At 36.0% G+C, this 24,503-nt stretch overlaps 1 protein-coding gene across 22 annotated transcripts in view; it reads left to right on the top strand.

Annotated features, from left to right (window-relative positions):
• Positions 1-24,503, top strand: part of ZBTB20 (zinc finger and BTB domain containing 20) — a 777,345-nt gene that overhangs the window by 178,178 nt on the left and 574,664 nt on the right. For all 22 annotated transcript variants that reach the window (XM_073893708.1, XM_073893699.1, XM_073893648.1 and 19 more), the window contains one exon: positions 23,432-23,477. The gene's annotated coding sequence lies outside the window, so the exon portion shown is untranslated. The remainder of the gene's footprint in view (positions 1-23,431; positions 23,478-24,503) is intronic.

The raw sequence follows: 24,503 nt of genomic DNA, 5'->3' as shown, positions 1-24,503 counted from the left end.
TCTACATCAGCACTTGCTGCTTCACCTTGTACTTTTATATTAAAGAGGGAAAGATGGCTTCTTTCCTTAAACCTCATGAACCAACCTCATAGCTTCAGACTTCTCTTCTGTAGCTTCCTCACCTCTCTCAGCCTTCCTAGAATTGAAGAGAGTTAGGGCCCTGCTCTGGATTAGGCTTTGGTTTAAGGGAGTATTGTGGCTGGTTTGATCTTCTATCCGGACCACTGAAACTTTCTCCATATCTGCAATAAGGCTGTTTTACATCTATCATTCATGTGTTCAGTGGAGTAGTATTTTTAATTTCCCTCAAGAACTTTTCCTTTACATTCACAATTTAGCTAACTGTTTGATACAAGAGGCCTAGCTTTTGGCCTATCTTGGCTTTTGACATGACTTCCTCACTAAGCTTAATCATTTCTAGCTTTTGATTTAAAGTGAGAGACATGCAACTCTTCCCTTCATTTGAACATTTGGAGGCCATTGTGATGTTACTGTTTGGCCTAATTTCAATATTGTTGTGTCTTGGGGAATAGGGAGGCTCAATAAAAGGGAGAGAGATGGGGAGTGGTTGGTCAGTGGAGCAGTCAGAACTCAACATTTATCAATGTTGCTGTCTTATATGGGTGCAGTTTGTGGCAACCCAGAACAATTACAAAAGTATCATTAAAGATCACTGATCACAGATCAACAAATATAATAATAATGGAAAATTTTGAAATCTTGCAAGAATTACCAAAATATGACACGGGGACATGAAGTGAGAAAATGCTGTCAGAAAAATGGCACTGATAGACATGCTCAGTGTGGTGTTGCCACAAATTTTCAATTTGTAAAAACCACACTATCTGTGAGGCACAATAAAGTGAAGCACAGTAAAATAAAATATGCATTTATAGGGCTAAAGCAAACATTTTGTCACATTACTCTATAACCTTTGATTTACTTGTATAGTGCCTGGCATATGATGACCCTCAGAAAATTGTTCAATTGTATATTGAAAAATGAATGCAGTAATGAACACACACATGTACATATGCAGAAGATATTCCTTATAGTAATGATAGAACTCCTATACCGAATAGTCATAAAAGGGTATATGGAACATAAAGTTTCATTCAAATACCCAATACCATGATTAAAATAAAGACCTGCCCTTTCAATTTCCATCTTGATTTTGTTTGATAGTATGTTGGATCCATGAAGCCATTTTCGAGAATTCTTAAAGACAGTATTCTTCAAATTTTTATTTGTTTTCTATGATTTTTCTTTCATATATTCATGTTTTTCTTATTTACTTTCCATTCTAAATCATTTTAAATATTATGTTTTTTTCCTTTCATTTTTCATACCTTATTCCTCCAAATAAAGGTTCCTTTATAAAAGAAAATTTGGAAAAATTTAAAAGGCTCTAATAAAGAAAAATATTTATATTACTGATTGGCTCACTTTCTTCCAGTCTTTTCAAAGGTTTTAATTTTAATGATTACACTATGTTGTGTCTTATTTTTTAATTTTACTTAAAATATAAGTACCTTTTTCATTTTAATAGTTACAGCATATTCTATTGAGTGACTTCATCATTATATTTGGATATTTACATTGTTTCCAGCTGCAACTATTTTTAAAAAGAATGTGATGACCTTTATGTGTATAAAGCTTTTTTCCCCCTAGATTATTTCCTTGAGATAAATTCCTAGATTTGGAATAAAGCCACATGTAGTGACCATGGCAGTGCCCTTTTTATTTTTATTTTTTATTTTATTTTTTTATTTTTTTAATGATTTTATTTATTTATTTGAGAGAGAGAAGGAGGAGTAAGAACAGAGGGAGAGGCACAAGCCGACTCCATGCTGTGCACAGAGCCCATCGTGGGGCTCCATCTCAGGACCTGGAGATCATGACCTGAGCTGAAATCAAGAGTCAGACATTTAACCAACTGAGCCACCCAGGCATCCCTAGATCACCTTTCAAGATAAGCTATTCTGGAGAGCATAGATAATTGACAACTTCCAGCTGCCATACCTTTAGATTCACCACAGCATTCAGGCATCCACATGCTTCTCTTGGGCTGCTCCTAGGCAATGATCGAGCTTGTAGGAAGCACTCCTGCACAAAATGAGATTCTTCTAAGGGGTAATTTTACCTCAAGGACTCCCCACCAACCTGGCCGAGACTTTCTCAGAACTGCTCTGCATTTGAAACTCTTCTTCCCTCTTTCCTTTCATAGGGGTCAGACTTGTATCATGGTCTGAGTATTTTTCTTGCCTAAGTTCCTCCCTCTTATCACTCACAGTTTATTGCCTCAATAAACATCTTACATACCCAATTGGTGTTGGCACCAGAGAACCCAAACTGACACAGTATATAATTATTATTCAGGCTTTTGATACATAGTGCCTAATTTTCTTTCAAAAACCTTTGTACCAATTTGCATCCTCAGTGCAGTTTTTCAACACTGGATTTTTCTTTTCTTTCCTTTTTTTTTAATTTAACTCTCATTGATTTGATAGAGAAAGTATGGTATTTCACTTTTAAAATTTCTATTTCCTTCAGGAGATTAAATATCCTTTATTTTCCATTTGAGATCTATTAAAATTTATTCATTTATCTCACTAAAAAACTTTTCATGTAATTTATATTTATAATACTTCTTTTTAAACACTTTTTTGGCAGTGTATTTAAAAGAGAGTCTCATTCAATACTCATTTACTAGTAGTTGAGGTAAATTAAGGACATGGAACAAATATGATCACTCATTTACTCGGGACTAAACTGAAACCATAGATGCTATTTATGATTTTCCAACAGCAGCAGTAGTAGAATCCAGATCTCCTGTATGTTTCTAGGAAAGGCATATAGTTTTTAACATTTTTGTAATTAAAATGTGTGTGTGTGTGTGTACATGTGCATGTACCTGTGCATCCACATGCATGAGTATGAGGATGTGTGTAAGTGTGCAGAGTTTGCTGGGTGAGAGGTAAGGCTTAACATTTCTTCACTTTGTTGTATTATATTTTTTTCTGTTAGTAATCTTGTGTTTTTCTTTTGTTTTTCTTCCACTGTCTTTCCCCCACATTTATTTCTAAGGTGTCCCTGATCATCCAATACTTATTAGGTTAAATTATGCACGTGCCAATCTCTGTGTCCCCAAACACACATAGCTAATCAAGAATAAAGCCATTTATTGTAAATTTACCTCTAGAATGAATTCTCCTTTCTCTGATTTTGAGGACGGATAGATGCTCATTATGATCTGGTAGAAAATTATAACATGTACATTTAGAGTGTAGGTGGATAGAATAGTACTCTGTGTTAGGTGTGAAGACTTTTATTTTACTCATTTAAAGATAAAGATTTAAACGTGCTTGTTTAAATTCAACAAGCCCTTAGAACCATGAGGCCTTAGGGGGTAAGAGGTGCTTAAAACCAAATAGCAGAGGAGCTAAAGAAGTAATTATATGCCAGACTGAAGATAGAGCTGAACAAAGAGTGAGCTGATCAGGGAACAGGGGATAGAAAACTGAATTATGTCCCAGGTATCCACAGACAAAGGAAACAGAGAAGGAAACATGCTTCTTCCTACATTTTACCAAATTTTATAAATGACTGCTTTTCAGATGGTTTGCTAATCTGATATCACTTTATTTTTGCACTTTTGCTTTAATGTAAATTTTAAAAACCTGAATTGGCAGGGTGTTTTTAGTGAAGAACAAAGACTTCATAATGTCACAAATACTCTGGATTCAAGGTGGCCGGAAATAAAAATAATTGGAGTGGAATTTCAATGTTCTTATCTCCCTGAAGACCAGCCTGTAAAAGCCACCTCACCTCCCTCACCTATCCCAAAAGGTGGCATGATGGGGAAGGGAGAAAGTGAGAATCACTCTGAACAGATTTCAGGTATTCTAAAGCAGTGAGCTTTATTTAATATTAAAGACTTAAAGGGTGCCTGGGTGGCTCAGATGGTTAAGCGTCTGCCTTCGGCTCAGGTCATGATCCCAGGGTCCTGGGATCGAGTCCCGCATCGGGCTCCCTGCTCCTTGGGAGCCTGCTTCTCCCTCTGCCTCTGCCTCTCTCTCTCTCTCTCTCTCTCTCTCTCTCTCTCTCTGACTCTCTTGAATAAATAAATAAATAAAAACCTTTAAAATAAAAAAAAAGACTTAAAATATTTCACATTTCCAGTTGCTGAGAATGTGGTGGGGACGCAGCCAAGAGAATATATTCTTTGTTCCAAATCCCTTCTCAAGAAATCCGGCTTATGGCTTAAGAAATGACTCTAGGACTAGGTAGGAGGGTCCCTAAATGACCATAAGCCCACAATTTTTTTTCATTTCTCTTAAAGTTGATGGTTCATTTTTTGATGAAAATAAAAACCATACCTGTAAAAACTGATATTGACAGGCCTGTCAATCTGACTACAAAAAAAGGAGGTGGTTTTATATTTTTTAGAAACATTTTCTTAAACAAGCTCACTGTGAATATACAAGTATATGTTCTTATCTATAAAATCCTTTAAAACTCAAGAAATTGTGAAGTTTTGATGTTGAGAAATACAGATTCCATTTTAGAAACCAGTGTTGAAGTCTGTTTCTTCATAGCATTATAACAGGACAAAAGTTCCAAGTTAGCAAGGGATTCCTGAGCTTCTGAGCAAATAAGCAAGTGCATTTTGCTCTGTTATTTTTTTTATTTACTAAACTGTGCAAATTAAAAAGAAGGTGTCAGTAGGATACCTTTTTATAGAAGACTAAAAAGAAAAAAAGAATGGAAAGAAGAAGGGCCACAGTATGCTTATATCATGCATGCAGCCTTCACTAAAGTTACTCTGGAATGGTGAGAAGAGGAGAATAAAAGGGCCCCCATTCATTTACTTATCCAATAAATATTTATTATGCACCAAATGTATTCCAGGTAGAGAGCCTGTGGTTCAAAAATTTATAAGACAAATATCTGATTTGGAAGATCTTACATTCAGTGGGAGGAAAAGGAGGAATATCAGGAAAGGGGATATGCAATTTCAACATAGAGCAAACTACTGTGATGGGAGAAGCGTTATATTGGGAGAGTGGTAGACAGCAAGGTTAGAGAAGGCTTTCCTGAGGGGGAAATAGCTAAATTGAGACCTAAAGGCTGAAGAGGAGTTTGCCAGGGAAGCGTCTGGGGGATGGGTGAGGAAGAAAAGAGTATATTTCAGGCAATAAAAACAGTATGTAGGATTTCAGGAATTAAGTGGCTTGACCAGATTTGTGTGTTAAGAGAGAGAGAGAGATTGGGCAATTACATAAGAGAGGCAGAAGCCCTAAGGCAGGGGGTTTCAGTGATGGTGAGGTGGGGCAGGGGGGGATGAATACAGAATTGAGGTTGATCCTTTCCTGTGACTTTAGTAGGAAAAGGGAAATAGATGGATATGAATGCAGTTGGTTTGTAAATAAGGTACCAAAAAGTAGATCTAATGGTCTTTATTTTCTCACTAGGATGGGTACTGAATGGGCAGGGGTGGAGTGGAAGATTTCAGGAAAGAGGGAAGATTTGAAATAGATGTCAGATGCAGAAGTGGAGAGAGTTGCTTGGGGAAACCAAGGAGGATTTTTTTTTAAAAAGATTTTATTTATTTATTTGACAGACAGAGAGTACAAGTAGGCAGAGCGGCAGGTAGAGTGAGAGGGAGAAGCAGACTCCCCGCTGAGCAGGGAGCCCAATGCGGGGCTCGATCCCAGGACCCTGGGATCATGACCTGAGCCGAAGGCAGACACTTAACTGACTGAGCCACCCAGGTGCCCCTAACCAAGGAGGAATGTTAAGGCACTTTGTGCCCAGCTGTGGAGGCTGAGGATGTGTAGCAGTTACATTCTGTGTGTTTGTAAGGCCCTCTGCTGCTCCTGAACTCTAGGAGTGGAGAAGGCAGGTGCTCCAGGATTGGATCTTCAGGGTCAGTGCTCTTTCTGTTTTTCCCCACCATTCATCTCTTGTCACTGAGGACTTCTTATGGCTGATATTTGTGACTTTCTGCCTGAGGGCTTTTTCCTGGATGTGTAGTAAATTTGGCTCAGGTTTTGGGCAGATTTGAAGTGCCAAAGAGTTCATGTCACTAGAAGAAGCTTTGAGCAAATAACTAATGGCAATTTAGTGGATAAATACCCTAGCACCCTCTGCCTTTACATGGGTTAACTGTGAGGCATGTTCCGCACTGTTTGCCAGCATAGTCCTTTAGGATTGAGCTCTAGTTCACCATAGCAGTAAGCTGCTTAATAAATGCACCCCTTAGTGACTTCCTGTATGTTTCATTTATGGCTGTATAACAAACTACCCCCAAACTCAGTTGCTTAAAACAATAAGGATTTGTTATTTCTCACAGTTCTGTGGGGTGGCTGGACTTAGCTGGGGTATTCTTCTGCTCTGCCTAGTAATACCAGAGGTCACTCATGTAGCTGCACTTGACTGCAAACTTGTTTCAATCAGGAAGGTCCACCCTGGCTTTACTTACAGGTCTGAGGCCCCAGTGCAGTGGGTGGAATAGCTGGGTTCTGTCTGGGCCTCTTTCTGTCCACATGGTTTCTTATCATTCATCAATCTACTCAGAGCTTCTTTACACGGTGTCTGCGTCTCAAGAAAGAGAAAGAGGAGGCTGCCAGGATTCTCTCAACCTTTGTTCAGAACTGGAACAGTGGGACCTCTGCAGCAATCTAGTGTCAAAAGGTGAAAGTCCAATCCAGATCCAAGATGGAGGGCAACAAGCTCTACCTCTTGATGGGAGGGGCAATATGCAAGAACAGGGATCTGAGGAACTGTGGGTGGTCATCTTCACTGACAGTCTATTTTATTTCCCTTCTCTACCTCACTTCCTTTATTCCTTACTAGTGTTTCCTGGGGTTATGCCCCAAATAAACTACTTATACTAAAATCCTAATCTTAGGATTTCAATCAAGAGACTTGGTAAATGAGAGAGCAAAACCAGAAAGTGAATTGAGAGTATTAACAGAAGAATAAAGTGATGGGCCATGGGGTTGGCACTAGATTAGAAAGACAATATAAAAGGGGTTCAAAGAGTAGAAAATTTGTGAGGTCTAGGGTTTGACAATATCTGTGATACCAAAGAACTAGACGTGGTATGTTTAGCTTGGAGAGAAGCCTGGAAGGAAAGGAAACTATGGTCGTAGGTCCAACAATGGTAGAGTGCACCTGGGGACTCCGAAGAGCAAACACCAGTGGAACAAGAATAAGATTTTATTGATCAGCCTCTGACAGGCTGCTGCCACCATCTTAGTTGTGAGGCTCACCACTTTTGAAATCAATTCTCTGGGTAGTACATTAGGCAAATACTCCTTCGACTTGTTTTGTTACAGGTGATCCATGACACTAGCTCTAGAGAGGAGATGACCATTAACACAGTCAGTACATAACCCGACAAACAAGTTAGCCCAAAAACAGCTTGAGAGGAATCTCCTGCCTACCAAAGCTGCAATCCTAAAGAAGTATGCTACGTTTTAAAAATGGGACATGAACAAAAAAGGATATATGGGAAAGAGCAGATGCTTCAGAGTCAAACTGGGATCAAGTCATGGTGTCATCAGTTAGGTGGCACATGATGTCATAAAAATAACTTCTCATTTTTGAACTCCACTCCTTTCTTGCATCACACACTGTTAATACCTCATTTGATTGTGACAAGATTAAATAGTAAATCGTTTGCTAAGTGCCTAGGCCAAAGTAGAGTGTAACTAAATATTGGTTTCCTTTCTTCCATCCTTCCTTCCTCCATCCTATAAAGCAAGATTCATGGGCAAAGTATAACAACCTTCTCTTTCTGCTATTATAGCCTGTTTCTGAAGAAGCACAACATGGGTCACCCACAATATAGTACCCTAGTGGCCTCAAGGGTTCACTATATCTCCCTTAGTTCTTGTTCACTATGAGGCAGTGACTAGGGAGACTAACTTAGTGACAGTTGTCTAATCTGAGGAAATATTTTTTTAGTTTGAATGGAGAAGAGGATTCATTTGTACTAAGCAGCCACACAATCTGCTTGGAAGGTATTTGACATTCATGTGGATTTTGGCAAGAAATAAGCTTCATCTGAACTCTGTAGCACTCTTATTCATTTTGTTAAAACTGATGTTCAAAATATTACAGTTATATTCAAGTAAGAATAGGGAAATTTTCACCACATAATTTATGTTTGTAGATTTTTGTGAATTGTAAATTAAACTTGAAGCTCTTGGCTAAAGTATTTGCCTTTTCATTTCAAAGGAAGGAGTTAATATTCTTATTCTTATCATTAGTGTGATTATAGATTAATTTGTTCTTACTGCCCTTTCAGAACAAAATGAAGACCAGTGATATTTGATTCCAACCATTTCACTCTTAAATATAATGATTTAGAGAGGATGCAACTGAATTGCACATATGAGCTATATAAATAGCCTTTTAGGGAATAGGAAGTTGTAAACAGGAACTTGAAGGTAATTTCGTCCTCATCTTCAGGTTTAACTTAGCCTGCCGGAATTCGTAAACTGATAAAAATTGTTACTTGTTCATATAATTTCTGCTTATATTGATGTGTTCATGAGGTGGAAAACTAGACAAACTCAAAATTCCTTCTTCTATGGTTTTGCTCTTATTTCCTCATCTTGGAAGAATCTTTTTCCCATAATAGAAAACTCACTCCACTTCTCTCCTTTCTCAACTCCCAGCTGCACAGAATCAACCTTGGGTCCCTTGGACACCTGTTAGATCTTCAACTCATTACTAGTCCTCTAGGTGCACAGCTCTGCCTGTGTTTCTCCAGGCTCCTCTAGCCAATTCACTATCTCCTGCTTCACTAGCTAATCCTGAGTGTCTTCAGGCTGTGTGGTTAGCCACCTCTTGCAGTGTGATCCCCACTTGCTTAGATCCCCGCTGGGAGCAAAGCCTGAAGCACAGGGCTCTCTTCTCATTCATAGTATTTACCTCTTCCTGCTATGCACTATTATAATTTATGTCTGTATGCTTTCTAGTATGTATTGCTTCTGGTAAATTGTAAACTCCCTAAAGGCGGATGTAAAATTCTTTCTTATATGTATGTGTCTCACAGTGGACAGTATAGCACCTTGTACCAACCAGGTGTTTAATGCATATTTATTAACGTTATTTGGATGAATGTAATCTAGGCAGTTTGTAAAGAGCATCACCCCAGTTTTTGTTTCTAAGCAGAGTTTTTATAGGGAGATATATCTAAAGTTCTCAGAATCTTAAATAATATTATAATATCTTTTTCTTGGAATTCATAACAAATTTCCAATTGCTTTACCTTCACATTTAAAATTATTTTAACACACCATTCACAAAATTATCCCACTCACCTGAAGTACTGACATAAATATGGTTCCTGCCTTTGTAGGTATGACAACTTCAGATGTCAGTTGATGATTTACTTGAAATTGTATGTGGGAGCCTGCATTTTTTTTTTTTTTTTTGTCTTCACTTTTCTAAAGAGGATAATCTGTCTCTTCTGAAATCTCTTCCATAGGCCTGGGATCTGAGGAATTTGCCAGACCTGTTATGCAGAAATCATACAATAATGCCTAAAACATTGAAGAACCCGGAAATAAGGCTATGTATCGTCATAGAATGCCACAGGTGGAGAGTGGAAACCATCTATTATTCTAGCCTCACATTTCACATGAGCAAACTGAAGCCTTGTGAAGGGACTTGTCCAAGGTCCCAGAGCTGCTTAATGGTAGAACTATATCTACTCATGGCTGAAGGAAGGCTGTTGTTTTTCCATTGTACCCTGATAGAATTAGATGCGGAGGCATACCAAAGGAGGAAAGAATATAATGAAATTACTTCAAATGATAGATCTCTCTCTTTTTTTTAAGATTTTATTTATTTTTTGATAGAGAGAGAGCACAAGCAGGGGGAGTGGCAGGCAGAGGGAGAGGGAGAAGCAGGCTCCCCGCTGAGCAGGGAGCCTGATGTGGGGCTCGATCCCAGGACCCTGGGATCATGACCTGAGCTGAAGGCAGACGCTTCACCGACTGAGTCAACCAGGTGCCCCCAAATGATAGATCTCATGCAGAAATTAGATTCTTGCCTGAGTTTTCAATGAGATTTTTTTCTTACTATCTGATGTTATCATGTCCTATAATGTATCAAGTCTGAAAATGGATCTTATAATGATAGAGATGTATGGGCTCTGTTTTCATCTATAAAGTGAATGTGCTTTAGTTTCATTTAAAAAAAGTTAAATTTAAGTATGTGCTTGTTTTTAATTTAGAAAATATAATTTAGTTGGGAACTTAATCATTGTCAGTTCTTGAGATAGTTTTTCAAGCTTTGAGATGTGTTGTGGGTTACTGTAAATGTTGGCAAAAAAAAAAAACCCCACTTTGAACAAAGGTTCTTTTATCTATTTGTTTTTCCTACTTCGGTTCTGAGATCTGATGAAAAATGTTGGTCTTGAAACATTTGACTGACATTTTTTTCCACTTCCAAAAATTTGAGGATCTGATGTATCAGAATTTCACTTTTATTCTTACTCATTTGGTGGCACATATTTCTTTAAATTTATTACCCACTTTATTGCCCCTTTTCTTCATGTGTTCACACCTCTCCCAGAAGCAAGTGACATATTTCTAGTGTATTTAGTATAATTTTTAATCTATACTTCCTGATACTTTTTTAGAGCCTTCTGTTCCCCCAATTAATAATAAAAGAGTTTTACTTCTTGTATGGAGAAATAAACTTCTAACCAACAACCCACTTGCGAATAACAACCATAAACTCGGAACAAAAGCAAAATAAAACAAAATACAATGATCTGAAGGTTTTGGAGAGTGGACAATAGTAGGGAGATTTTAGAAGAGAGCTGAAACTTGGATTAAGCCACTGGCATGGAGTGGGGTGAGTTTTATATTTTTGTGGCTTTTCCCAAGGGTATCTGCAGTTGTAGTGGCAACAGGGCAACTAAACTCCAAAAGAAAGCCCACTGCTTTCTGGAGGAAACCTGGCAAAGAGTACAGAGGCTATAGAGTGAAGGGCAACTCAGGAAATGAAAGAGATAGACATGAGGGACCTCAAATTCTGTATATGAACTGTGCTTAACTCTGGCTGACTCCTGAACAACATATGTATAGGACATACTGAAAGCAATCAACTGAGAACAGAACAGGACAGAGTTTGCAATTTGAGATTAACCAAGTTAATGTCCTGCTAAAACAAAAATACCAGGACTCTCTGGCTCTGTATAACAGAATTCAGAGTATCCACAATTAACATTGACAGTTTCCCAGATAAAACCACAAATTAGTTCAAATACAAACAAAACAAAATGAAAAAGAAAAAAAAACCCAACAAATTCTGTTTCTCAAAAGAAAGGAAAATCTACAGATGACAATCCTGAAAAGACCCAGATGTTGGAATTATCAGGCAAGAAAATTAAAATAGCTATTATAACTATGCTCAATGAGGTAAAAGAAAATATTGTTGAAATTAATAAAAAGATAGGAAATCTCAGAGAAATTTATATATATATATATATGAACATATAACCAAATGGAAAGTTTATAATAGAAAAATACATTATCTGAAATAAAGTATTAATAGACTTAATAGCATAATGGAGGTGAACTTGAAGATAGATCAATAAAAAGCATCCTATCTAAAAAGGAGTGAAAGAAAGTATGGAAAAAATAAGTAGACTCTCAGAAGACTGAAGGACATTTAAAAAGATCAAGTATGGGCACCTGGGTGGCTCAGTTGGTTAAGCGACTGCCTTCGGCTCAGGTCATGATCCTGGAGTCCTGGGATCGAGTCCCACATCGGGCTCCCTGCTTAGCAGGGAGTCTGCTTCTCTCTCTGACCCTCCCCCCTCTTGTGCTCTCTCTCTCTCTCTCTCATTCTCTCTCTCTCAAATAAATAAAGAAAATCTTAAAAAAAAAGATCAAGCATATAGGTAACTGAAGAATAAGAATGAGGCAGAAAAAATATTTTAATATTTTAAGAATAAAGGTCAAAACTTCCCTGAATCTATCTACATAGATTCAAGAAGTTTAGTGAGCTCCAAACAATAAATTTGAAGAAAACAATGCCTAGGAATATCATAATAATACTGCTGAAAGCCAAAATTATATTGCATTAAAAATCAGATTTAGTGTTATAAAGACATAATGTTCTATTTGAATGTACTTTTAAAAAGATGAGGAAACAGTGGAAGGTAGTATTTCAGTAATAGGCTTTAGTCTGCTAATACCAAACTCTGCCACTTATTAGCTCTGTGACCTTGAGCCAGTTTATTGTCTCAAAGAGAAGAGCATCACTTGACCATCACTTTCTTCTTTTATAAAAAGGTGATAAAGATGAAAATGAAACTGCCTTACTTGGCATATGTAGAGATAATTTATATATACAAAACTCTTGGCAAAGCACCTCGTAGGAGGTATATAAATGATAGCTATTGTTATCTTTTTTCCCTGAGTGTTCTCTGCTTGGTTGTACCTCTTAATCTTCATTATTGCAAATAATTTTCCTTTCTCATGACACCTTTCTCTAGTTTTGATATCAATTTTTAATAGTCTTATACAATAAGTTGAGATGCTTTCCTGTTTTCTCTGGTAGTTTTTATAACATAGATCATAACTGGGTTTGAAGGTTTATTAAATGTCTTCAAATGTATTTGGGCCTGGTGTGTGTGTGTATATGTGTGTGTGTTTATGTAGGTTTCCAACTACTTAGGGAATGTTTTTATTTATAGTAGTCTATGTAAGTTTTCTAGCTCCTCTCAAGGCAGTTATGTCTTTCTTTTCTTTTCTTTTCTTTCTTCCTTCCTTCCTTTTTTTTTTTTTTTAGGGGGGAGAGGGGCAGAGGGAGAGGGAGAATTTTAAGCAGTTTTACACCCAGTGCTGAGACCAAGGTGGGGCTCGATCTCACAACCCTGAGATCATGAGGTGAGCTAAAATCAAGAGTCAGACACTTAACCAACCGAGCCACCAAGGCTCCTGCCAGTTATATTTTTCAATAAAATTGTCTTTTCATATAAGTTCTAAAATAGCTTGAATATTTAGCTTAAGTAATAGCATAAAGTTGTACAGAGTATTCAGTAATTAGTTTAAATCTCTAAGCAGATTTGTTCTTTTTTCCCTTTTTAATGCTGTTTATTCATACCTTCTCTTTTTAATAAAACTTCCCAACAATTTGTTTTTTAGTCTTTTCAAAGAATCAAATTTTATTTTGTTAACTCTTGTTAGGTCTGTTTTATATTTCAGTTATTTCTGATATTATTTTGTTATTTTCCTGCTTTTACATTTTTGGTTTTACTTTATTGTACCTTTTCTAACTTGATAATTTTAGTTTTTTCTTTTTAACATAAAAATCTAAAGCTATACATTTTCCTTTGCTTTTCTTTTTAACATAAAAATCTAAAGCTGTACATTTCCTTTGATTTCCTTTGCATCTCTTGAGTTTGTTATATGTTGTGTTCATTTTCATTAAGCTTTACAAATTTTCTATAATTTTTAAATGTTCATTATTCTTTGACCTGTGATTTATATGAAGCTTTAATTTAAGGAAAAATTCCAATTATTGGAGGTATTTAGGGGGCAGAGCATGTTTTTGTTATTAAAATCTGAATTTAACTGTGCTTAGAGGAGATAATATAATGATTTTAATTCTTTAGTATATGTTGAGACTTACTTTGTGGCTTGATATAGGGTCAATTATTGTACATTTTTCATGGGGATTGGAAGACATGTATATCTTTTAATTCTTAAGTGCAGGGCTTTATATTTGTTAATTAGATCTGCCTTATTAAATTAGCATTACTCTTTCTGACCTGCTTACTCTTGCAATTAAAGATAGAAATATGACCAAGTTTTCTATTATTGAGAAATAGAAATCTGACTGAGAATTTGCTGTTTGTGTTTTACGTATTTTACATCTATGCTGTTAGATGCTTAGACAGTTTATTGTATCTTGTTGATGAACTGTTTCACTTTCATTATTTAATGACCATCTTTATTCTTTAATAATGCTTTTACTTAGAATCTAGTTTATTAAACGTTAATATGCCTACCTTAGTTTTTACTATTCTTGTAGTTTCAAAGATTCTCTCTCATAAACAGCATGTAATAGGACTTTTTAAAATTCAAACTGCCCTCATTCTCAAATACTTTTTAGACACGTTAGATCTTTTTATTTTGTCTTTTATATCCCTTAATCTCTTATTTATGTTTTTCATCTTTTTATTCTGAGTAAATTTCTTGGAATTATATTTCAGTTCAGTAATGCTTCCTTTAGCTGCATTTAATGTGATATAGCCTCATTTCAGGTATTAATTTTAGTAAAAACTCAATTCTATGGATGTCTTCCTTTTTTAATCAAATCTGCCTTTTTTATGTTTTTTCTCATTTTTTTCCTTTTTCTTTTAAAATTTCTTATCATTTTTAGTGTTTGTCCCACTAAAGTCTGAGATTAATGTTCTGTCACTTCAGATCTTAAGACTGTATTCTGTTCATTTTCTAAGTTAATGTTCATGTTTGATATAAAACACTGACTTACTTATGGAAAAACCTTTCTTCATGTGTTTGACATTTTTGATATGTGAATACTTCTTCATTGTAGGCTGATTTTTCTATGAGATTCCCACATGGCCTGGGTTGTTGAAGGTGTCATAGCAGCGCAGATTTGCTTCTTCTAGGTCCTCCAGGTGTATTACTTGGTTGCCACTCTCTGTGCTCGCAGTTACTGTAGATCTTTGTGTCCCTGAGGTCCCCTGATTATTACTGAGTTGGATAACATGCCTGGGTGTTGTGGTAGCATCATCATAATGTGCCAGATGCCCTGTCCTTTATATTCCTTTTTCTTTCTATCATTTTGGAATTTTAACTTCTTTCTCATGAGATCAAACATTTAAAAAAATTGTTTGTATATTTGTTTGTGTGTTTTCTCTTTTAAATATAGCACCTCTGTGTGAAAGGAATATTTCTCTGTGACCCTAGCCTGATATTTTATAGGAAACAGAAGAGCATACTCTTTCCAGAGGGACTTTCTACTTCTGTTCCTTTGGATTGAATACCTTTTCTCCAAGAATATCTTCCTAATTCATTCACTCATTTGTTTCAGGTCTTTACCTGAATGTGATCTTTCAATGATATCATCAGTGGTTACCCTATCTAAAATTTCATCCCCAATTCCCCCATTCCAACATTTATTTCTCCCTTTCTAGCTTTATTGTACTTCCTTAGCATGGACCATTGTCTATCATTCTATATATTTTTTTCTATATATTCTATTCTATATATTCTCTGTCTATATATATATATTCTATATATTCTATTTCTATATATTCTGTTCTATATTGCTTATTGTCACTTGCCACCCAAAAATATAATCTCCATGAGCTCAGACATTTTCATCTATTTTGTTCATTCCTATATCTTCACTACCTAGAAAAATCACTGGTACATAGTAAATACTCAATAAATTTTTGTTTAATAAATGAATGAAATAAATGACTGCATATTGGGTGCCTATCCCTCTATACTGGTGATGCTATAAAAGGAAGAAAAATAGACAGAATTTCAGCTCTCATGAAGATGACAGTCTTGAAGAGAACATAGACTTAAAAAAACATTTTATCACCACAGGTGGGCAAAGACTATAAATTCAAATGGACTCTTTCGATGAACTTTTTGATACCAGATGGGCATTTCTTGAGGTGGAAGTATGGAGGCATGGTGGTTACTTTTGGTATGCAATGCATCAAGACCTCTTATCCTCTTTCTTTTTTTTTATTATTACATTATGTTAATCACCATACATTACATCATTAGTTTTTGATGTAGTGTTCCATGATTCATTGTTTGCGTATAACACCCAGTGCTCCATGCAGAATGTGCCCTCTTTAATACCCATCACCATCTTATCCTCTTTCTTTATGTAAGAACAGACCAAAGAATAACACACACACACACACACACACACACACACACAGAGAGAGAGAGAGAGAGAGAGAGAGAGAGAGACCAGAAAGATGATTTAGAAAATAATTTTACTGAGGGAGCTGACATAAGTCTGACTAAAGCAGTAAGAAAAATGAAAGCACTGAAGTGTGAAAAAAGAATTTCCAATAAAGTTTTCATGATACCAAGTTTCTTCTTCAGTATTGGTAACCACTGTCTGATAAGCAAAGAATGCAAAGAAAGGGCCCAACTCTACATTCTGCTGCCTTGTAATTGTACCTAAAGAGCAAGTACACATTTGCCTTTTATAAACTCTGCAGGTAGTACATACAGGAGGATATGCTGTTACTTTATCATAGTAAATAATAAAGTTCATGGCTATATTTACACAGGCTGAGTTTTCAGCATGTGAAATCATGGGAAGAATGTTAAACCTCTAATATGTGTTTAATGTACATTTCAGTTGATTTTTCTCCTAACTATAATAGTAGCAATTATTTTATTTATATGTGGGGATGGCTGTGTCACCTAAGGGAAAAGCTAATAGATTTCTTGGCAATTTTTCTATCATGTTAAAATCTCTTTCAATTTCTAACTGTTGTTACATTCCTACTACTCCATCTTACGTTTTTTAGTTATAGTCCCCAGCACCTACTTTTTTTTCTTCCTTTGAGCTCTTGTTTCTTCCATTTTTCTCTATCTAAAATGTCTGTTCCTGGGCTTTTAGTCAAATTATCTATCTTACTGAAGACTGGCTGGCCAATGCAAAAGAACTAATTTGTAATGAGCCCCTTTTCCTAAATGCCATAAAATATACTACCAGCTGCTTTCACATATATAACCTCATTCAGTCGCCATTAAAAACTCTGTGTGTTAGATAAAATCCCCCCATTTTAAATAAGATGAAACTGAGTACTAGGGCAATTATGTAAGTTCCCCTAGGATACACACTTGGTAAGCTGGATTCAAACCCCAAACTTCTGATTGGAAGTGGTTGCTGTTCTCATTATTATTCCATTGCTTCTCCTAGATATTCCACCTTCAGCCTACCTAGAATTGCTTTTGAAGTTTTCCTGATTTGCCAGTGATTGAATGGTATTTATAATAAAAGCGTTCTTACAGCACTGAGGTTTCCATGTGGTAGACAGAATTGGAACGGAGAAAAAAACGATAGGGGTAGCTGTTACCCACCTAATTTTACAATCTCTTTCGATTGAAAGCTGCTGCTCCAAACCTCATATTTATGCATCTGACTAATAGTTATTGAGTGGTTTTTGTGTGTCAGGCACTAAACTAGACCCCAGATACAGAATGCCAAACAAAATAATGTGGCCTCTATGGAGTGTACAACCTAGTGGGGCAAAAGAAAATAAACACATAAACCAATGACCACATGAATAATTCAAACTGTCATAGATGCTACAAAAGAAAATAATGGTAGGATCTGTCATCAGTTGGAGGTGGCCCCTCAGAGAGAGTAAAAGAACCACACAATTGTTCAGGGACTGCAGAACCCTTTCAGGGAACTCTGACTCAGCTTCTACCATACCATACCAGCTGTCTGTTAACAAGAGGGATTTGGAGCACTCACCCCTGCCCACCCTGGGGCCAAGCCAACCAGACTTTCTAAGCTGTTGTGAACATTTGAGACTAGGACTCTTATCATTTGGTTTTGTACTGATTAAGAGGAAAAGTGGGATGGAAAGTAAAAGAGGTTCAGAAGGTCAGTCCTTTAAATATTGAAAAATAATTTGTTTAGGGATGTAATTCCTTAGTTTTTTTAATACAGTGTGAATTTCTTTAATCTTCAGGAATAGATGGTAACACAATTCATTCAACATTTCTTTAACCAGTAATTAAGCCATACCTACGATTTTTTAGGTATTGTGCTAAGGACTAGAGATGTAATAGTGAATAAGACAGAACCCCTGTTCACATGCCTATAGTCTTCTGTAAAAGACAATTACACTGCAGTGTTATGCTTATTGTGACAAGATTAAGGACAGGACATCAGATGCTGGAGGAGGAAAATATCTAAACTGATACTCCAGGGATGTGTACATGCAGGTCCGTAGAATTTTCACATTGCCTGAGAATAAATCCTTTCCATAATCATAACTTCACTTATATATGAGGTTATATAATTCTTAATGTTTATCTAAATTCTAGTTTGGTTCACTTTCTTGACTAGCTCTTAAATTTTGATACAAGAATTAAAGTTTTAAAATATCATCTATTTAATAAAACTATTTTCTCTTTAATGTACTGTGAAGTGTGGATTACAGAATAGAGTTATTTACAGTATATTATAGATCAGATTTCTATGTGAGAGTTCAAATTCATCATATTTATACATAAAATTTGATATTAAACTTTATTAAATAGCATTTTTTATAAGCTTAGTTTTTCATACATGTAGTGGCTTTATTATAGCCAGTCTGACATAAGGTGTAGACAGACCAACTGTGCTCTTGACCTAACGGGTATTTATCGTATGATTTCCTTTTCCTTCCTTATTGCCCTTTATCTATTTCCAGTTCACAGGGTTGATACTTAGATAACTGTTGCTTCTCATACTTCCTCTTTCTGATAGGAAGAGAGATTTGTTTAAGTGTGAAGGGCTAAATGTAGCTTAGTAATTTACAAAAATAAGCATAATTAAGTAGTTTTTCAAGTCTACTTTTAAAATTATAATTCCTCTTACCCTTCATAGGCTTTCTGTTCAGATAAAACCACAGGAATTAGAGCACCTCAATTTTAAAAAAATGAAATTGATTTTATTGATGATTAAATTCAACATTTTATAATAACAATATAATAATGATAGAGCACTCTGCTCGGCTCAGTAGTGGGTCCAGAAGTAAACACATATGAAATAAAATAAAAATATTTTGGTTTACAAAGTGTCTTTTCTCAAAATAGGTGACACTTAAAATGTAAAGCACTTAAAATGTTCCTAAGAATGCTCACTTGGTCACTGGGGAAGTAGTTTGTGGTCTAAATTTAGGTCTAGAGCTCTTTTATGGAGCCACTGGCCCCTACAGACTCTGCTGAGGCCCTTTTCAGTGCCTTAAATGAATTAGCTATTTGATTTATTAATGGCCCACGAGGCACCACTGAGTACCCCCGTCTTCCATCTCTAGCCAGGCCTAACCAGTATGGAGGGAAGATAAACTTTCCTGCACTTCACAGCACAGAATTGGACTTATTCAGTTCCCACTGGGGAATACAACTGTGCCAACCTGGAAGTAAAAAGAACTTAACACAAATCCTCTATAGTATATCTCCATCTGGAATGGTGCTGATAGCAACTTCACCCTCATGTGACCCAAACCATTTTAGGGATTATATCATCTGCATGGGATTCTGAAGACTCCATTTAACAATTCTGATCAGTGCTGTTCTCCAAATCAAAACAGAAATAAGGACTGTCAGAACAACATTATTCCTTCATTTACATATTCCAAACCAGGGGAGAAAAACTGACTATAATATATTTTTTTAATTTTTTATTGTTATGTTAATCACCATATATTACATCATTTGTTTTGGTGTAGTGTTCCATGATTCATTGTTTGTTCATAACACCCAGTGCTCCATGCAGAATGTGCCCTCTTTAATACCCATCACCAGGCTAACCCATCCCCCTACCCTCCTCCCCTCTAGAACCCTCAGTTTGGTTTTCAGAGTCCATCATCTCTCCTGGTTCGTCTCCCCCTCTGACTTACTCCCCTTCTTTCTTCCTCTCCTGCTATCTTCTTCTTTTTCTTTTTTCTTAAAATATGTTGCGTTATTTGTTTCAGAAGTACAGATCTGTGATTCAACAGTCTTGCACAATTCACAGCGCTCACCGTAGCACATACCCTCCCCAATGTCTGTCACCCAGCCACCCCATCCCTCCCACCCCCAATATAATATTTTTTACTTCTGTTTGCAAACCATGTATTATTTGTGAGCTCAGGTCATTCGCAGGGTCTCTTTAGAAAACATAAAAAGGTGATTCTGCCACTTGTGATTGACTGTTAAGGAGCCCACAACACCTTGGCCTCATTTCCATTGAATCATTACGTTTATTTCATCCTTATTTTCTATTCCCTAATTGTTTCAGTAAAGTATGGAAAATAAGCCTTCATTTTTCACTCAGAAAAATGGACAGTATTGCTGCACATAATACTGAGATCCTACTGTCTTCCTCTTCAATAATAGGAATGGTGCTTTAAAAGGCTGGTTAGGGTTGCTTATTGTGGCTGTTACTATTGTTACAGTGTTTCCTGATTCAGAGCTACTCGGTGAATATCCAGCACCTGACTGGCTCTTGGATAAGCTGTGGAATATAGAGTGGTATCTTGAGTAAGCCATCTTTCTGTCTCCTTACTCCTGCTTAGGTTAGCACTTTAGCTTAAAGAGACAGATATCCTCTCCTTTTCTCAACAACTAGAGCAGTACTAATAGCTTCCCTTCAGCAATGCTTACTTTATAGCAGGCACTGTGCTAGTTCCTTTACATGCCTATAACATGTAATAGGCACAAATAATCCTATAGAGTAGGTAACATGATCTTCATTTTACAGACAGGGAAAATGTCACTTGCTTGAGACCACATGATTGAAGAGAACTGGAATTTGATTCCAGGTTTGTCTGATGGCAAAACTAATCACTTAACCACTGTGCTACCTCATATAACTGCTGCTGTGCGGAACTCTGTGAGCTCCAGATCAACAGATCATTGATCACATGAGAAGTTTCTCTTCGTTCTTGTCACCACTTTGCACAAGCTGACCCCATTGACCAAAACTTAAAACCACTGTGTGTTGCTTTGGAGGGGCAAATGCTGGTTACGTTTATGGTTACGGGCCAAAAGAAAGCTGAACTGCTATTAAGAGAAGCTCTGTGCTGCATCACTTTATCTACACAACAAAAATGGTCTCACCCACCCCCATCACCACCTTTGGCTGTTGGAGATCCCCTCAGCTTCCGTCTGTCCACTCCTATCTCCTTTCCTTTCCCTGGTAGTGTCACAACAGTGTTTTTGGCAAAGTTAGCAAATGGTTGTCAATAAATTAACTATAGCTTGTTAATAATTGTACATATGTTTCGTGTGGCCTTAGATAATCTAAGACAGGCTTAGACATCTGGCATCTGAGGTTGGATTAATATGTCTCCATACCTGGTCTCCTTTATATAATTCTCTATTAACAAATAGTAGATCATATAAGAAACAAAATTAAATACTTAAAGGAATTTATTAGGCATTTTATAAGTGATATACATTCATGTACTCATGACTCTTGAATGGTACCTAAATATCAGATTTTGTGCAGTAGTATGAAAGAATAAGCCTGACGTATATTTTCTTGTTTTAAAATGTACCATATCTGTCACAAATACCTTAAACTGTATTGTGTTTACATCTCTATGTGAACTGTATGTACATATTTCTTGTTTTGGTTTTTTTGTTTTTAAGACTTTATTTCTTAAGGACAGTTTTGGGTTTCCAGCAAAATTAATAGGAAGGTATATGAGCATATTTTTTAGCACTTTTAAAATTTAATTTAATTTTATTATGTTATGTTAATCACCATGCATTACATTATTAGTTTTTGATGTAGTGTTCCATGATTCACTGTTTGCTTATAATACCCAGTGCTCCATTCAGTACATTTTCTAGCACTTTTAAACATTTAGCTCTATGAGGGTAAGATATGTTGTTTTATCTTTTAGCATATAGTAATACCAAATACAACACTTTGCATGTACTAGATGCTCACTAAATATTGTTGACTTAGTGAATAAATTAGTCTGTAATAGGTTGAACAGATTTGCAGTCTAAATTGTTCTTGCCATCATTTCACTCTGCATAATTAAAGAAGTTTAAGATGATTAAAAATGTGTCATGAATTACTGGTGTAGATTCTGAAGCAGTGGGATGAAAGAGACCCTGGATGTACCCCTCTGAGGAAGCAGGGAAGATGAGTTTCTCACTGTAGGTATGCTTAGTGGATTTTATGTGTGACTGAATTAATTTATTTCACTTAGGAAGGTTAGATTTATGATTTCCATATGGCACTCTATAACTTTTTTCTTTTATTCCTACCCTGCCAGCTAATATCTTTTCCTATTATAAAAGTAATCTTTATTGTAGAGACTATATGCAAAAGTAAAAATCAAAAATTAAAACTATCTGTATCTAATTAAGATATAATCATTCTTAATATTTTTGTATGTTCTTTCTCTTTTTTCCTCCTCTATACAATTTCATTATGTCCATGCAATCAGTACCCTATATGTTTATATAAAATTATAGTACCACAAGTTACCTTTTGGATTGTTGCAAAACATTCCTTTACATGGATGTGCTATGCTTTATTTAATTACTTTTTCCACTGTTGGACATTTAGTTTGCTTTTAGTTTTTTGCTATCATAAACATTTTTCTTTTGTAGATTTATGGTTTTCAGTCATATAAGATAGATTCCTGGAACTAAAGTTACTGAGTAAAAATTTTGAACTTTAAGTTCTTGATACATATTACCCAATAGTTTCCCAGAAATTTTTTAGCAATTCAGTCCCATCAGAAGTGTATGAAGATAGTGTTTCATTGAATCACCATGAAAAAATTGATTATTTCCTCTACACACTTTTAAGCAAGTGTGTAGACCTACTGACTTTAATATGTTACCTTCATTAACTATGCTTAGAAGTATATAAATTAAACACTTCAGTTTGCTTTCAGAAAGAATTATGGAATATTTTTAAGGGTCCAAGTAGTCCAGAGACCACATGTTGCAATGCAGTTTCCACCTACACACAAATATATTTCAGGTCTAATTGTAAAGTCTGTGTACTTTGAGCTGGATTTATGTTGCCTTCTGTATTGATACCAACTTCACTGGCAGTTTTCTCGAAGTGTGCCAGGTTGAGGCATTATATCTGGTGTGACTTTAGCATTCCCTCTTGTAGCGAAACAATCTCATTTCTGTTTGCTGTTGTAACCTAAAGTTAATGAACGTTCAAAGTTTACTTTTATTTATTTATTTATGCACGTTTGTGGACTGCTCTACAAAAGCACCTTTCTTCCTCACCAGTGTTCTATCCAAACTGAGTACAGATGAATCTGAGTGGTTTCGTTTTAGAGTAGCAGTCATATTTGTTTTAGGAAGGCAATAGTTTTGGAAGAATACCAACAAAAAAAAATCATTTTTAAGTGTTTGCTTCATCCTCCAGTGAAACCATTTTCATTTTAGGGGGCATGGTGAGTCTTAGTCCCTTGCTGGTACTTGTTTTTGATAACACTGCTAAGGGACTCTTTGTGTGTGTTGATTCACACATATGAATTTGGGGTGGTCTGAAATATCCGCTGGGGAAAATATAGATATAAAATTATTCACCTCTTTAAGGACTGCAGTCTTTTCTACTTCTCTGCAGAAACTGCCTCAGCATAAATACTGGCTCCACTTAGAAAATTAATTTTTACTTATATATTTGTTTTGCATTTCAGAGTGCCTGATAAATTGCATGTCTGTCTGTGCCCCATAGCTGCACAGGTATGTATATGAATTACCTATATTTATGTAAATCTATGTATTAACTGACAAGTTACTAGTTTTGTATATTAAAATTGCTTATAGATTTCATAATGTGAAAATGTTAATTTTTGAGTACTTATAAATATTGACAGCTTCAAAGGAGAGTGCATTTTATACATACCTTGCATTTCACTCTATTGTAAGAATCAAATAAACATTTCTAAGATTTGATGAGGCAGAATAATTTTAATTACAAAGCATTCATCTGGTGAAGAGATTAGAGTGTTTTATGGAACTGTATTATTAAAGCGACTGCTGATACGGGGTCAGAGACTATTGCAAAACCACTGTTTTTGACATTATTGTTTTATTTTCAAACTTTTTTTTTGTCACTTTGGAGTTTATTTTCTGTGGTGGTTGTTTTAGGTAAGGAGTGGTTGCAGATATACTGGTCTGCTGCAGTCTCAAGCACCAGAGGAATGGAAAAAAAAATGTTTGCACCTGCTTAAAATCTCAACTGTGCAGTGTTGTGGTTCCTGGGCAACAGGCAGGAATTCTCAAAAGCTTGGTTGCACCTGCTCAATTGTTTCTTACAGCTGTGTCATATGAGTGAGCGCACAGAGAAGCTTGTTAGCAGTTTGCTCTAGCTGTTACGTATTTTGTGTACTCTGAGTTTGGAAGATTCTTATTTGACGTAGACCTTGAGCTATTACCTGGTTTGTTATAAAACTCACTATTTTCTCTAAATCCTTCGTCCTGAGCCTCAACTATTATTATTTGTTTTTAATAGCTGTTGACTGCCCTAGATAATGTGCGTGTTAACTTCTCTAAACGATACCTGGGGAAAGTAGATCTCTCTAGATTACTGGGTGGATAATAATTTTTGTCCTGGTAGAGACATTTTGTGTTTGGCTCCGTTTCACCATGTTGGCAACCCCACTATTTGAGACTGGATGTAGTTATTGATCCATTTAGCTGAACAGATTTGAAAGCATTTGGCTATTAGTGGACACATGGGGCATATTCAGAACATTTAAGCATATA

The sequence above is a fragment of the Callorhinus ursinus genome, unplaced genomic scaffold, assembly GCF_003265705.2.
Source record: "Callorhinus ursinus isolate GAN/ISIS: 27379988/994484 unplaced genomic scaffold, GSC_fseal_2.0 scaffold1, whole genome shotgun sequence".
Classification (NCBI taxonomy): domain Eukaryota; kingdom Metazoa; phylum Chordata; class Mammalia; order Carnivora; family Otariidae; genus Callorhinus; species Callorhinus ursinus.
Note: the sequence above shows the minus strand (reverse complement) of the source record. Positions and strands in the feature narration are given on the sequence as shown.